This window comes from Anastrepha obliqua, chromosome 3 (genome assembly GCF_027943255.1).
Source record: "Anastrepha obliqua isolate idAnaObli1 chromosome 3, idAnaObli1_1.0, whole genome shotgun sequence".
Classification (NCBI taxonomy): domain Eukaryota; kingdom Metazoa; phylum Arthropoda; class Insecta; order Diptera; family Tephritidae; genus Anastrepha; species Anastrepha obliqua.
The window spans coordinates 84,784,804-84,801,649 of record NC_072894.1 but is presented as its reverse complement, the minus strand read 5'-3'; positions in this window follow the sequence as shown (position 1 = coordinate 84,801,649).

The window sequence follows — 16,846 nt, the reverse complement described above, 5'->3', positions numbered from 1 at the left end:
GCGTCCACAATTGAGTCGCACCACACCTTGCACCCTTGTTACAGCGTTCAACCATTTGCGTATTTGCGCTCTTTTTACGCTTACTCTCTGGCTGCTCTCTAACGTAACATACACACACACCAAAGCCCACGCAGCATTCACCGAGCTAAAGCCTATATTAGTTTACTAATTCAAAGATGGAGACTTCCAATTATTTGCCATCTCGCTCTGGTCAGTGTTGGGCGAGAGTGAGAGCACGCTGTCGTTGGGCGTGTTTGTTGCGGTTAAAATGTCGACTTGTATGAAATTTTATTGTGTGGGCGTGGTTGTTTATAACATCGCGCTTCGTTGTGCAATCCACCATGCTTTGGGCCAGAATGCAGTATGGGGTTGAGTTGTAACGTTTATTTGTTTTTTTTTTATTTTTTTGTTTTGCGTAACACATTGCAAATTGTCGGAATTGTTGGAAAAACGAGGGATAATTACCATCATTATGGAGTGTAGCCGCAGATGAAATGGCAGCGCTGTGAGAAAGTGGTGAAACATTTTCGCTAGCGGTGAGGAGCAACTGCCTCCTTTTTCAGCTAGTCGTTCTTTGGAGTTTGTCTAGTGTGAGCTTTATCACCATCATTAAGCTTCTCATCGTCATCATTAGTTCGGCACAGCGAAACAAACGTGTATCACTTCGGCAATTTCGCAACAGAGAAAAAGTGCAGCAGTGCTGCGGGGAAGTAATTTTGAGAAATCATTGTATTTGTTCTGCAGTAAGTTCTTGACAATTACCAACTTATTTTGAGGGTAAAATGTGTCTTTAAGCACTGCAATTTGCTACATTTGATATCTAGTAGAGTGAGGCAAGAGCGTATTTAGTGTGTGTTCGTTCTAAATTGACTGAATTAGGCATGCTTTCTTACAGTTGTAGAAAATATTACATAATCAAATATAATTTCATGGATATTTTAAATTATTTTGCTTAACTGAGGACGTAGCAATTTCAATTATCGAAATGTAGAATAGAAAAATAAAAACGAAATTGAAAGAAGCATTCGATATTTAAGAACGGTAACCCAAAATGAAACCCCGAAACTTAAAAAAATTGAAATCTCTTTGGTGATCTAAGCGATTATTTCATATTTCATAATAAAAGTATGTAAAAACTTTAAGGTAAAATACAATCCATTTCTTATTTCCAAATTTTCAGATTAAAAAATGTAACAAAATATTTGCTTAAACAAATAACGACTCAGTTGTACAAATAAACAGAAAATAATAGGCATACCTTCTAAAAATTAAATTTAAAATATTGTATCTATGAAGAGGTTATACCCAAAAAAGCACACCAAAATACAAAAAAAGATATGGACATGATCGACGGAATACAGACAGGCATTAAACGAAAGTCTATTAATATATAATATTTACGAGCCCTCAACCCACCAGCACCATCCATAGCAGATGAAAAACTTCAGCGTAACACTGGCGTCCTAGATACTGTGGCAGGTTACACTCTTACTTATCCAGAATTAATCACGTCATTCTTAACACACGTATGTGAAGCATGCAAAGATTCACGGCATGGAAATAACCACTTCTTCACATACCCATTAAAGTCTACTCATCTAACACTTCTCTCTATTTGGTCCCACCCTTTCGAAGGAGCCCGTTTCTTGAGTATTCCATTAGACGAGATTTACGACGAAAACGCTTGCTCTTCTTTATTTTATTTGCAACTTTTTCTATTAATTTCAGTAAATTAACGAATCCACATCTGACAAAATCTTGTCAAACTTCGCCTTTGTCTCGTTGTTGTCCGAACAATCTCCGTCTTTCAATTCCTATCAATGCCGTAGATTTAAGGCATTCATTGCAAATCGAGCGAAGTGAATGGGTGCGCCATCTCTCCATTGCAACATCCTCATGTTCCTGATAGTATTGTCGTTCATTGGGGTACCTTTAAGCAAGTCATTAGTTATTGAAAATCCCTCGCTATAAAAAAAGTGGTAGCTATAAACTTCGAAGCGGATTTTCTCCCTTTTCCACACTTTGAATTTCTTTGGTGGCCTTTCCCGCCTTTTTCCACTACATCTACTTTTCCTTAGGCTCCGGATCATACGGAAGAAAGCAGTTTCCATTAACGGGCACAACGGTCTTTTCACAATAAAAGTGCATACTAAATTTTAGTCTTTCTAGTCTTAATCACGAAATTCCATAAAATAACCAATCTTTACCATAGTTAAGGCTCTTTCAAATGGTACGCCTAAATGTTGGTAACTTTTTTGTCATCTTTGACATTTGTCAAGTAGACAGATGCACAATTTTATATGATATGATAGAACAACGCTTTAAAATTGTTGAAACGTGTTATGAAATTGGTCGATCTTTAAGAACAACATCGCAGAATTCGTAATTTTTTGATGGAAATAATCGCCCGAATGATTAGACTATTTAAAGGTTGCTGAAAAAATTTCAAGAAACTGGTTCTGGCGAGGATAGAAAAAGGACTGGGGACTAAAAAACTGGACGTTCTGTCAGGAATATTTTTGCTGCAGCGCAAAGTGTTGGTGAACAACCTTCAACATTTATAACTCGAAGTTCCCAACAATTAGGCATTCATGAATTGACTGTTTGGGGGATTTCACCTGTAGATGTGCTCATGGTGGACATTTAAAGAATCTTATTTTTGGCATATAATTGCTAAGAGCCGTATTTTGAAGACAATAGTAAGTGCGTCTTTTAAAAGATCCTTTGTTTAAAATATAAATATAATAATTAAGTGTAAGGTCTCGTTGCTATTGCTTTATTTTGCTTGTAAGATTTACTCTTTCAGCCAATTTTATAAATTTAACAACTATTCATACTAACAATGAGTCCCGCAATTAATTTGATCAGTAACGGGATGATGGGTATCGCTAAACAGCTTAGGTCGTGGTCGAATCAACTGCCCCTCGTATCGTAGTTTTTATTAGATACTTATAAAAACTGAAAAATATTCTAAGAAAAATTGGAAAACAATCAGAGGTTCTGCGATTTCTTATTGATTTTATTGAAAAAGTAACGCTTTTTAAATTAAAAAGGCTGTTTCTTGTCTTAAAATGATAGAGACACGTATATTTTAAGCCCCTTTGCTGATGAAAATATGCAAAGAATGTAATAGGACTATGAATAAGTTCGTGCGGTTTTACAACAGATGGCGTAACTTGATTATTATTCCATCGATCCACATTTCCAAACATTCATTGGAGAGCTACTGTCGTAAGGCACAAACGTCAGTATAAGTTTTTTATTTGAAGCGTAAACAACAATATTTTTACCACACTTGAAAATGTCGAATTTCGTGCCAAATAATGTGTTTTTGCGGGGAATTCTTCTTCATTATTTTAATATGAAGAAAAAAGCAGCCGAAAGTCATCGTATCTTGGTGGAAGTTTATGGTGAGCATGCTCTAGCTGAGCGAACGTGCCAGAAGTGGTTTGCACGCTTTAAAAGTGGTGATTTTGGCTTGGAAGACGAAGAACGCGAGGGTGCGCCGCCAAAGTTCATGGATACCGAATTGGAGGAATTGCTCGATCAAGATCCGGCTCAAACGCAAGAAGAGGTTGCAAAAACTTTGGGAGTTGATCAATCAACCATTTCCAAACGTTTAAAAGCCATGGGAATGATCCGAAAGGTAGGCCATTGGGTGCCGTATGAATTGAAGCCAAGAGACGTTGAACGCCGTTTTATGGCATGCGAACAACTGCTTCAACGGCACAAAAGAAAGGGTTTTTTGCATCGAATTGTGACTGGCGATGAAAAGTGGGTCCATTACGACAATCCAAAACGTCGGGCAACGTATGGATACCCTGGCCATGCTTCAACATCGACGTCGGCGCAGAATATTCATGGCCTGAAGGTTATGCTGTGTATCTGGTGGGACCAGCTGGGTGTTGTGTATTATGAGCTACTGAAACCGAATGAAACGATTACGGGGGATGTCTACCGACGACAATTGATGCGTTTGAGCCGAGCACTGTGAGAAAAACGGCCGCAATACGCCGATAGACACGACAAAGTTATTTTGCAACATGACAATGCTCGGCCACATGTTGCACAAGTGGTCAAAACATACTTAGAAACGCTCAAATGGGATGTGCTACCCCACCCGCCGTATAGTCCAGACCTTGCGCCATCCGATTACTATCTCTTCCGATCGATGCAACATGGCCTGGCTGACCAGCACTTCCGTAATTACGATGAAGTCAAAAAATGGATCGATTCGTGGATTGCGGCAAAACCGACCGAATTTTTCACAAAGGGAATCCGTGAATTGCCAGAAAGATGGGAAAAAGTAGTAGTAAGCGATGGACAATACTTTGAATATTAAATTTGTAACCATTTTACGTCAATAAAGTTTCAAATTTCGAAAAAAACCGCACGAACTTATTCATAGTCCTATTATGTAAATTTACTAACCTAGGCAGTTTATGCGGTAATAAGCAGTGTGCGGATTAATTTTTTCCTTCAAATAGCCACCGCCGTAGCCAAATGGTTGATACATACTATCATTGGGAAGACTATCATAGGCAGATGGACAAAACTGATGTTACCTGTCATGTCCGACCAATTGTCACAGATCCTTCTGTTATTATACAGAAGGGACTGCAGGCAGCTGGTTGGACTGATGGCGGCAGACTTTCTATGGCCGAAGCACGTGGAAAGCGGAGGATGATGCGGCCGACCACTTTCTGTGCGTCCGCCCGGCCTTCGCTCAAGTCAGGCTTGAGGTCTTTGGCACTGATGTGTTAAGAAGCGACCACCTTGATTCCTTGGCACCACAAATCTACTCAGATTTCTTCGGAGATCGGGTAGATTTAAATAAAATTAAAAAGGGAACCCGAGTGCAGTACAATGGACTTAATGTTGCCTAAGTGCTGTACTTGCTAGTCTGTACCGACAACAAAAACAAACCAAAAAAAAGGTGTAAGCGTCAACTGTATATAAGTATAGATGTATAAAAATGGAGTGCTCTACAGTTTTATGGAATTTCCGAAATTTATAAATGATTTTGGAAGTTTGCGATTGGTTACGCGAATATAATCTTATTACATTTTATTTATACATTTTCCGTAAAAAGTTCGTTGGATTATTTTGAAGAAGTATTGTATTCGTAATTCTCAGAAATTATCATACAATAGGGAGATGTTCCGACACATTTTCTGTTAAAAATTTTGTGTGTAAAATTTGAATAAAATGCATAAATCAGCAATCTTCAAATATCAATAATAAGTCACGAAAACTGATTCAATAAAATTTCAAATATTTGGAGGGGTTGTACAATTAATACCAATAATTGATTTCTTTTTAAGTATAATATAAATTTAGTCTCTTAGTCTAGTGTGTTTGTGCGTGACATCCTGGCATGGCTCCCACTTTAGAGCCTCTTGTAACACTGAGATGACAAAAAAAAATGCTCGGTACGCAAAATTCTCATAAAAACTATCTGTCCTTCAGAGGCGAATAAATCTTAGTGCAACATCGATAAAATAAGGTGAACCCATCCTAACCACTGTACGGTAAACTGAACCTCTCAATAACGAATAACTTTTAAATATACTACAGGTGTCAGATAACATTTTGCCTATAACCGTAGCAAAACATCATTGCAAAACACTATTTCCATTTCAGTATTTGCTACTGTTACAACATTTCTTAATAAATGGGAGACATTCAATACCACTCTCGTGGGTTGTTGAACTTTAATTGAATCCATCAACTTTGCATTGGAAATTGGGAAAACCGATATCTCTTCCTACACTATGTATACAGCACATTTGTATAAATGTGCCAATCGGCATATAGTAAATCGAACTTATTCAAGATTAATGCAGAACTAGCCCATTTCGGTAAGGCAATTGTCGACACTTAAACGTTAATATTTCAACTGAGCCTTGAAGTCACTGACCTTATCTATGTGAGGCAGATGCCCGCAGTTATAGTATAACGGTAATAGTAAGCATAGAAATAGGAAAACTAAAATTATCCGTCCTAAGCAGCAATATCTGACTCACGACTGTCGCACCTCATATCCATTTGCTTTGAAAACAATCGACAGCATTGCTATAACTTACTGAAGCTGAAGGAATTTCATTAACTGGCTTTTGATACAACCTAAGGTAAGTATGCATGTATGTATAAGTTTTGTTTCCATTTGTTTGAGCAAAGTTAAAGTAAAGGGTGGCCCATTCAAACCACTTATTTTGAAATATAAAAAAAAACAGCCGCCCATCTTAGCCCAATGGGTTGATGCGTGACAACCATTCGGTAGTGCCCTTGTTCAAAACTGCAAGCCTGAAGCATCCTGTCAACATTTTTTCTAATAACGGTCAAACCTGGCCAGGCAATGGCAAGCCTCCTAGTGCGTTTGTGTCATGGAGATTCGAACCTACGTACTCCAAGTTCCGAATGGTGGTCATGCACCAGCCCGTTCCACTACGCTGGCCGCCGGAAAGCTCCTCATTAAAAAAAAAACCATTCGTCGTTCGGAGGTAGTATAAAACTGTACCTCTATTTGTGGAAAAACATCAAGTCGCACTGCTCAAATAGGAGAAGGAGCTCAGCCAAACACTCAATAAATTTTGCATTCGTTTGAACCATTTTCAAAGCATTTGTCCAGTTTCAGGTTTTCTTTTATTACCGATATTTCCTCACACAACAACTGATTGCCCGGAATTGTGCGGTGAGCAAACAGCGACCATGAGAAAATTCATTGTACCAGTTTTTTATGGTAAAGGATGGGGTTTGCTATCCGCATTTTAGTCCACCGGATGCATTCTTGAGTTGTTAGTCCACGCCGAAAATTATGAAAAATAATGGCGCGGAAATGTTGAAGGTTTAACTCCATTTTTTTGCCGAAATGAATTTTTAAAGCGACTGTAAACTACACATTCTTACCACGTTTATGGTAAAATATGTCAAGACTTCCAATAGAAACATGAGATGGTGCCTGACAACACTAGAAGTGGCTAGAAATGTTAACAACAGCTCTCGTAATGAGGACAGATAAGGACGCCTCGTGACATAAGTTCTTTCGACGAAATTTCCAATCATATTTTGGCATAACACCAACGCCTGTCCCTTCAAAAATCGTCAAAAAAGGCAATACTACTGCGGCAATTATTACCTTTTCAATTTTAAACTATCTTCACAATACTCTTACGATTACGGTTGAGGAGTTTTAGGAGTTTCCTGGGGCACACACCGTGCAATTCCCCATAACCAGACCTAGCATTAAATTTATCGCAATCAATAACAATGATACGTAGATTTAACCGAAACCTAAAGATTGCGTGGAACTAAATAAGAATAATTTTAGAATGGAATTTCAAAAGGATATTGTAGATTGAATTATCATCTTACTAACGTGGAAATATACTCCAAAGGAGGTTCAGTAGGATCTACCAGGTTCAGTAGGGAGGAAAATGAAACTTCCATGCACGTGCTGACATCACACCCTGGGTAAATATATTTTACCAGAGAAGGAAATAAAACTCAATAAAATAGGGCAATTACTAAAATTTATTAAGGAAGTTGGGCTCAGAGAAAAACTCGTGATCCATGAATGATTCACAATACATCTTTCAGGCCGGAGTGCTAAATCGGCCCGTAATAGTATTAAGATGATTAAATTCCAAATAGACTGCCGTAATTAGACACCCATTATACACGTTTACTACGCACGTTCGTAAATGCTACATATGTATGTATGTATGTGAGATATAATGAAGCTTTTACTTTTCGTTTAGTAGAAGAATAAAAATAAGTGAATAGGAAACCTTGTAAATCGATAAAGCAAATCAATAAAATTTGCGATTAAGTGGAATTAAATTCGTATTTATACGCACTTTAAAGCATTGTTCTTCTTATTTAACTTCTTTGGATGGAAACATTTGTACGAGTATATGTAGGCACGGATATGGGTATATACCTGTATTTTAAGAAATTTGTGATTTAAAAACATATGCCAGTCTCACAGTTTATTTTCCACTAAAGTACTGATTATAATAATTGTAACTGAAAACAAAAACAAAAACACGAGACAAATATATTTGCTTTTTTTAATTTTTAAACTTTTTTATAAATTTTGGGGGCTTCTCGGGGTTCGTTTAAAAAAATAATTAAAAATTTTTTTTTTCACAGAACATAGATATATTTATTAGGACATCTGTGAAGGGAAATTAAAAGGGCAGATTAACGGGCATGTAATGCAATTCGTTGTCGTATGATATTACGGCTAAAAATTGCTTGAACTGCGCTGCACATCGCATTTCTGAACACATTAAAATCGTTACGATTTGGCACGTGCTGGAATTCGAAATCGGCATGTTTTTGGTCATTAGAACAGAAAAGCAAGAAAAAACTTTAATAAGCTCTAGAAAGCAACACACTAATGTAGTTAAGAATTTTGTTAAGGGTGATCGAATTGCAATGGAGAATCTGTGGAGAGATCTATGACAGCAGCTAAACTGCAAAGTTCTATGGTAAAAATATGTAAATGGCTGCAAGTATTGGTACTACTGGTGTAGTAAGCATTGGTAATATTTTTGTTTTAATCAGCGTTAGAATATCAGGTTGGAAGGGCTGAATGGAGGAAAAAATTGCGCATAATAAATGTGAGACAGAAGCTAGTGAGGGAGGTGGAAGTTACTTGTGGGATATATGTATACTAGCGTGGAAGGAATTCCGACGAGGAAAATACGGCGCAAAGTTTAACTACAAATTTAGTAACTCCGCGACAATGAACGAGGCATGACTCCATGCAAGATTACATGAAACAATACATGGCAACAGAAGCCGATGCTGTTGAAAATACATCAGAACTTTAAGGTAGACCCTTCACAGTTTGCAAGAAACAACAAATCTTTAGAAAGCAATGGTGCTCTATCCAAATCTATGGACAATTTATGTCACCTTATTGCTGAAAAAAAAATCATTGGCGGGTGAGGGTAAAGATCATCTTCATATACACCATTCGACAATGCAGAGAATCGCTGATCACGCTATAAAAAATCGAATCACTTGTTAATAATGGAGTGGGGAGCTAAAGATTGCATGCTTGCATTAGAGAACTATGGTAAAAGTGCAAGTGAGATTATTGCTAAAAAAAACTTAATATTTCGAGAATGTTTCTTTACCGCACGATCAATCGTTTTTTCCAAACGTCTGGTTCAAACCAGCACAGCCATGAAAACTGTCCGAGAAAGAATTCGCAGAAGTCCCCTTAGAAAGCAGAAAACCACGTCCAGGGAAGTGAATGCATCGACCAGATACAGAGATTATCTCCACATGAAATCCCTCCGTCACTCAACTGGTCATCTTTGGACAACACGCTTGAAGAAAATTAGGCTCGACAGATGCAAGCAGCTTCATCGGTGGCTCGCGGTCAACGGCAATGAAAATATTCTTTTCACAGATGAGAAAATGTTCACTGTTAAAGAAGTTTTTAATAAGCAAAACGACAAAATCTATTCTAAAACTTCTAAAGACGCAAAAAATGTTGTTCCAAAGGTGCAGCGTGGCCACCATCCAGCCTCCGAAATGATTTGATGGGGAGCGTCTTGTAAAGGCGTTACGTCTCCTCATTTCTGCGAAAAAGATGTTAAGACAGGGGCAAAAGTGTACAAGGCGAATGTCTTAGAAGGCGAGGTGAAGCAGTTGAGCAGTACTCTCTTCTATGCAGAGCGATGGATCTTCCAGCAAATTCCTTTCCAGGACATAAGGCAAAAACCACCCTGCAGTGACTAAAAAACAATATTCATGGGTTCATAGCCGCAGAAGATTGGCCATCTGGAAGTCCAGATCTGAATGCATTTGACTACAGTTTGTGGTCAGAATTTGAGAACATGGCCTGTTGAAGGCCTCACAGAAATTTGAAGTGTCTCAAACAATCTTTGGTTCGAGCAGCAACGTCAATATCCATGGAAACCGTGCGAATAACAATAGCTGAATGGCCTAATCGTTTGAAGGCTTGTATTAAAGCAAATGGTGACCATTTCGAATGAGTGTTAAAAGTTTTGTTTAATATTTACATCATTAAACAAAACTAACTTCGTTAAAAAAGTGTTATAATTTCATATCTTTAACGGGTTTAACTTGTAACATAACTTATGATAGGACTAAGTAAATGAGAGTGATTGCGAATTTTCAGTCTCCCTTAGAATTCATTTGAAATTCATATTGTTATATTTGCTTTTCAAAATCAAGTTGAAATGCAGAATAAGACTGCATTGATTTGTTCATATCATGGTTGTAGGTAAGAGTGCAAAGGAGTCGAGATGGATATAAACATACACTTTATATAAGTATACCAAAATGCTCAGATTGATGGGCATTAGTCACATTAGCTATGTCCGTCCGTCTGTTCTGGCGTCCATGCGTACGATAAATTGGGTAAAAATTAATATATTTCAATGAAATTCGGTACACATATTTCATTTCTTTTTGGCCAAGGTAGTTCGGTACTAAATATGTGATAAATCAGCTAATAACCACGTCACCTGCCATACAATGGTTCTTTTCAACAAATAAAGTGATATATATGTATACATATATATAATTGGTGCGTACACCCTTTCCTGGGTGTTTGGCCGGGCTCCTCCTCCTCCTCCTATTTGTGGTGTGCGTCTTGATGTTGTTCCACAAATGGAGGGACCAACAGTTTCAAGCCGACTCCGAACGGCAGATATTTTTTAGGAGGAACTTTTTCATGGCAGAAATACACACGGAGGTTTGTCATTGCCTGTCGAGGGACGATCGCTATTAGAAAAAACTTTTTTTTCATTTTGGTGTTTCATCGAGAATCTAACCTACGTTCTCTCTGAATTCCGAATGGTAGTCACGCACTAAGCCGTTCGGCTACGGCGGCCGCCAAAACAAAAAGTGATATCTCTGTATAAATGAAGCAAAATAAGTAAAATTTGATGCCAGTAATGAATCCAAAAATAAATACGACAAATAAAATTTTGAAAAATGCCGACATAATAAAACTCACCAAATTTAGCACATGTATTTCTCCCCATCTCGTTTGAACTCGACATAAATATTGTTGGAATTGGACAATTTTTTGAGTAATTAAAAAAGTTGCGTGCTAATTACCGACGATTGCCTTAAAATCGGTCAAGTAGTTTCGGCGTAACATACGTGTATGTTGGATGGGAATATATGGAATTCCATTTTTAAGAAACCTTTTTTCTAAAAAAAATGCGGAGTCAATGCAAAATCCACTATGCCAGTTAGTAACCAAATGATGTAACGACGATTCCGATGTACCTTTATGATACAACTTTCGCATCGTCCGAGTCATTCAGATGTTGTAGGTGGTAATTAAATCGTGGAAGGCTCTACTACATGCCACATTTTTCGACTTCAGAAATTTAGAAAATGGTGAAAGCGTTTTGTTATGATAATTTCGTTTGTTAAATAATGCTTCACAAAAATCAATTATTGTTGTTTTAACTTCCCAAAAAATACCAGTAAAAATTTAAAAAACTTTTTTAAGAACAGTTATTTACGAAAAACGCATTTTATGCCTTTGTGGCTACTAAAAAATATCGACTACTATTATGTCTAAAACAGAGCTATATCAATGCAAATAACAATTTGGGTGAGTCTGGGTGTTGAATTTGTTTTGATGATGGATATCTTTCGAGCTGGAATGATTGCATATGGTAATATATGATATGATATGGTACTATTAAAATATCCGCCGCGGTTTCGCACCAGAGAGGTTAAATTTTTAATAACTCTGTTGCATAGATCTGGCGGAATGTAATTTTGACTTTGAGGACATCGTCCGATTGCGGTTTATTGGTGTGGGCTTGCCACCTCAGAAACCCACCAAGAAAATGTCACGCGACATTAAATCGCACGATCACGTCACCTTCGCGAGAAATAACCGTAACCAAAAATCATTCTAAATAAAGTTTCACCATTTGCCCGTAGTGCTTAATAGATTTGACATATGCTGTCAAAAGAACGCAGCCGCCACAGCCTGTTAACATCGATCCGATTCTATTAAAAATCCCTATAAAGTATATGACTAATTAATACCCCAATCGTAGCATTCCCGACCAGAGTGCAAAGATATGGAGGTGTGCAGAACTAATTTGTATTTATGAGTAAGATGTTCTTGGAATGTAGTAGAAGTCAAACATAAGTCCTTACTCGTGGCGCTTTTGTGCGCTTTATTGAAAATATTATTTACATTCTGTTAAAAAATATCGGGAATTGTTCACTGAAAAGGGCGCGTTACACATATGTCTAAATTTTTTTTGCTGGACCGTCTCATAAGGCTCATATTGTGAACACTTTTTTGGCCGAAAACTTGACAAATATCATCGAACAACCACTGTATTCAGCGGTTTTAGCCCCCTGTGACTTTTTCCTTTTCCCGAAACTTAAATTGATAGAGGCCATTAAGACGAATTCGCTGAAAGAGCTGAATAAGATCTCTTCAAACGCGTTTAAAAGGTGCTTTGATGACTGGACTAATCGTTGGCATATGGGTATTGCTTCGAATGGAGCTTCTTTTGAAGGCGACAAAATAAATTTTCGAAATTAAACAATTATTTTGGGTTTAATTGAACAATTCCCGGTACTTTTTTGACAAAATGTATGTTATTACATTTAACTATTGATGGCTCAGAGCCCATACATATTTCCCTAATTGCCAACTGCAAAGTAAAGGGTTTTCCAATAACAGGTGTTATTGGTGAATCGGTTGCGCTATCGGGAGATGATTAACGATTTTTTATGGCCGGAATTGGATGGTATTGCTCTGGACCACATTTATTTTCAACAATACCGTGTTATCTCTCGAATAGGTGATCACAATTGGCCATCGAGATCTTGTGAGTTACCACCTGATGACTTTTTTTTAGGGCCGGCCACGTGAAAAAGAAGGTCTATGCCAACAGCCCAGGGTCGATTCAAGGCCTCAAAGATGAAAAATGCTAGCCTCACCATTTTTCTTTGAATATCAAAATAACACCTCTTATTGGAAAACCCTATATTTGTTTCATTTTAACGGGCTTTGTACCGAATGTACCCCTATAGAGGTGTGATGACGATCGGGGATCCCATTCAAATAACTTATTCCGATGGATAATTATGTATACGGTAAGAATGAATGCCATGTGTGAGTATGTTTGTTAAAAATGACTACCGGGAGCAAGTATACGCGACACCAAAACACCAAAAATCAACTGCCAATAGAAACACTGGTTTCAGTTTAAAAACCAAGTCATCGAAAAGTTATTTTTCGTGATATTACTATAAAATGATGAAAATCGCATTAAAAGGATATTATTAAACTAATGACTTATATAAATGCGTATATCTAATACGGGTATTATCCATCATAACTTCGTAATAAGTTAATAAGAAATTTTCTGCATCAAGTCACGTATGAGGAATAAATGTAATTGTCCAATTCTATAAAAGAAGCGCACATATATTTTAAGCTGTTATTCAGCTTTTCTACGTGGTCTGTCCAGTGCTTAAAAGTTTTTTCATCACAATCTAAAAACTTAATTGTGTGTTTACGTAACCATTTACGAAGATCAGGAAAATCAAGGTATTGTGCTACTCGTTTGAACTTTTTTTGGAAAATTTCCAACAACCAAACATTCTTATAGACGTACAAACATACATACATACATATGTAGTCGTCCGCTTGGTATTGTTATTTTAGATTGTTTGCTGTTGCCCAGCATTACGACAGAAAAAAAATCACTGTGTAAACGTAATCAGGCAGCGTCGACGAAAGCAGGGACACATGGTTTGGGAAGCACGAGCACTGGACTAGAAGCAAACATTCTCAGTGCTTAAGTTCGCTTTTCGTTCGGTAAATGTTGGTTAAATGCACGTGGATGAATAAATAAATAGAATATAAGTGCATGCACCTAAATGTATTGTACGAACACAATTTGTTATTATGTCTGGGATGATTTAATAAAATGAAATTCGGCTGGACACAAAACAAAAACAAGCACAACACATTTCTTGTCTTCACATGTGGAAATGTAAACTTCTAAATAAAACATACTCCAGCACGTACGTTGAGCAACGGATAATGCAATGATTAATTCTATTACACCCAAATTTTCATTTATTCTTGGTCATATTGCATGGAGCAATGGGAAATCTGCTGCCGTAGCCGAATGCATTTGAGCGGGACTACCATTCGATGGAGCTCAGGTTCGAATGCTACTGTGCGTATAAAATACCAAATGATAGAACGTTTTTTCTAATAGCGGTTGCCTCTCGGAAGGCAATGGCAAACTTCTGAATGTATTTCTGCCATGAAAAAGTTCCTCATGAAAGGCCATCTGCATTTCGAAAACGGCGTAAAACTGTAAGTTTCTCCAACTCTGGAATAATATCAAGACACACAACACAAATTGGAGAAGTTTGGCCAAACGCATAGGATGTAAGTGCCAAATACACATACATATATGTATAGTACACATACACTTATATATACATATATACAGTGTAGGTTCTCTCTTTTTCTCAATACATTGCTCATAACAACTTCTCACTCATACGGTTTGTCAAATTAACGGAAATTCAGATTTCATGTAAAATTCAAGTTTCGTTGTTGTTGCTTTTTAAATATTATAACAAAAATAAGTTGTTTATGATAGTTGGTTTATCAGCTACCATTTAGGTTACCTCAGTGATGATTGATTTATTACAATTCCCCCTCTAGATTTCACCTACAGAAATATATCTTATATTAAATAACTATAGCATAGAGACTTAAAGACATTTTTGATAGCTTATTTGTTTGTTACCAATTTTATTATTTTTTTACGAAAAAATACTTCATTCTCCTAAGAAAGCCAAATTGAAAAATTCGTGTAAACTAAAATAAAACAAAAACTCAACAAGTTTGTATAAAAATTTTCAAACTTTCTAATCCGAGTTTTATAAAAATTTTGACTATGCAGTTTTATATCCCATCGAATTTTGGGCCAATAGTGATCAAGTTTAAAGTGCGGAAAATGTTATGTAGAGAAAATGTAAAAATGCTAATATAGTAAAAAAATTCAAAAACCAATGCAATTTTTGAACTAATTTAAACGTGTACCAAAATTCAATGGATGACAAAACTCTATGCTGAAAATTTTTGTAAAGATTATTATTAAAAAGTTTAAACTTTTCATGAAACTTTGCAGAATTTTTTTTTAATTTGCAGAAAGTTTTTTCAACGATAAAGCCATTTTTTGACTTAATGGCTACCTCAATTAGCAAACTTTCTTTATTTAAGTTGAAGATCAGCCCGAAGCCATTCAAGAACAGCCATTACATCCACTGAAAATGTTGTATATCGGTGTATATTTCTTCAAAGACGAAGCAGGCGCCCGAGTAAGAGTGAATGGTAGTGTTCGCGCCATGATAAACGACTTTATGATGTCGAAAATTTAAGTCCGGGATATTCACAACATTCAGTTCCAACAAAAAGGCGCTACTTCCCTGTGAAACAATGGATTTACTGCGTCGTCGTTTCGGTGAGCAATTTATCTCTCATCTCGGATCAGAGGATTGACCACCAAGATCGTGTGATATCATACCTTTGGACTTTATTTAAGGGGTATGTGGAGTATAAATACTTTGTGGATAAAGCAGCTTCCATTAAGGCATTGCAAGCCAACATTACTAAAGTTGTTCACGGGATACCGAGCGAAGTCCTCCTGCAAGTCATTCAAAATTGGTGTTAAGGGAAGACCGAATGACGGAGCTGTTGTGACCAATATTTGAAAGGGATTGTCCTTAAAAATACATGTCATTCTACACAAAAGTAATAAAGATTAAGCAATCAATTTGAATTTTTGTTGTTTCATTTCTATTTAAAATCTGATACCTCTAAATAATCACCCTTTGTTATAGTTATTGGCGCAATGCTAAATTATTTGCACGATATCCGAATGAGTCGATAATTCAATTCAATTGGTGAAAAATTTTCAAGAAACTAGTTCTGGCGGTTGTAGAAAAAAATAAATGGCAAAATGAAAACTGGACGCTATGTTGAAAATGTTGTTGCTGCAACGCAAAGTGTTGCTGTACAAACTTCAACATCGATATTTCGAGCTTCTCAACAATTAGGCATTCATGAATTGACGTGCTCGTAATGGACATTTAAATGATGTAATTTTTCACATATAATTATTAAGAGTCGTATTTTGAATAAAAAGATTGAAAGAATCTAAATTTTTAAGACCTTATAATCCGCTGTTAATGTTACACTGTTGCTTGGGATATTGAAAAGACCGTACCCCAGAAACGATGATGATGAGTATTGTAGTTCGAAAATGGCAATCTGATTGCGAACAAGCCAACGCTTGCTCCTGACTTGCATACGCCTGTACTGTAAGTCGCAGTGTCGAATAAAGTGAATGGAATTTATTAATCGCACTAAGAAGTATGCATCCCATCAAACTCTTTCCACGACTCGCCGAGCCACAAGGCTCAATAATTTTATCCAAAGGTGCTTAACCGTACCACACAGATGTACGTTAACAAACCTTATGAGCTCAAATAAATAAACCCGTAAAGCTGCTCACCCAGAAGTTCTAGTAATATTCACCCAATTCTCGCTTCCTCCACTATCTCCAGCACTAAACATTTACTTATTTAAAATATATAAGCTTGTATTCTAAGCAACTTTCTACGAACTTCTGGATTTATTTCTTTGGAAGATTTGTAAGATTTGTATTGTAGCAAAACGCAAAGTTCCAACATAACATCACCAATAAAATCGAAACCGTTCAGACCCCACCGATTACGCTGGGTAAGATCTTAAGCTAGAACTCCAAATCAGGCCTTTCAG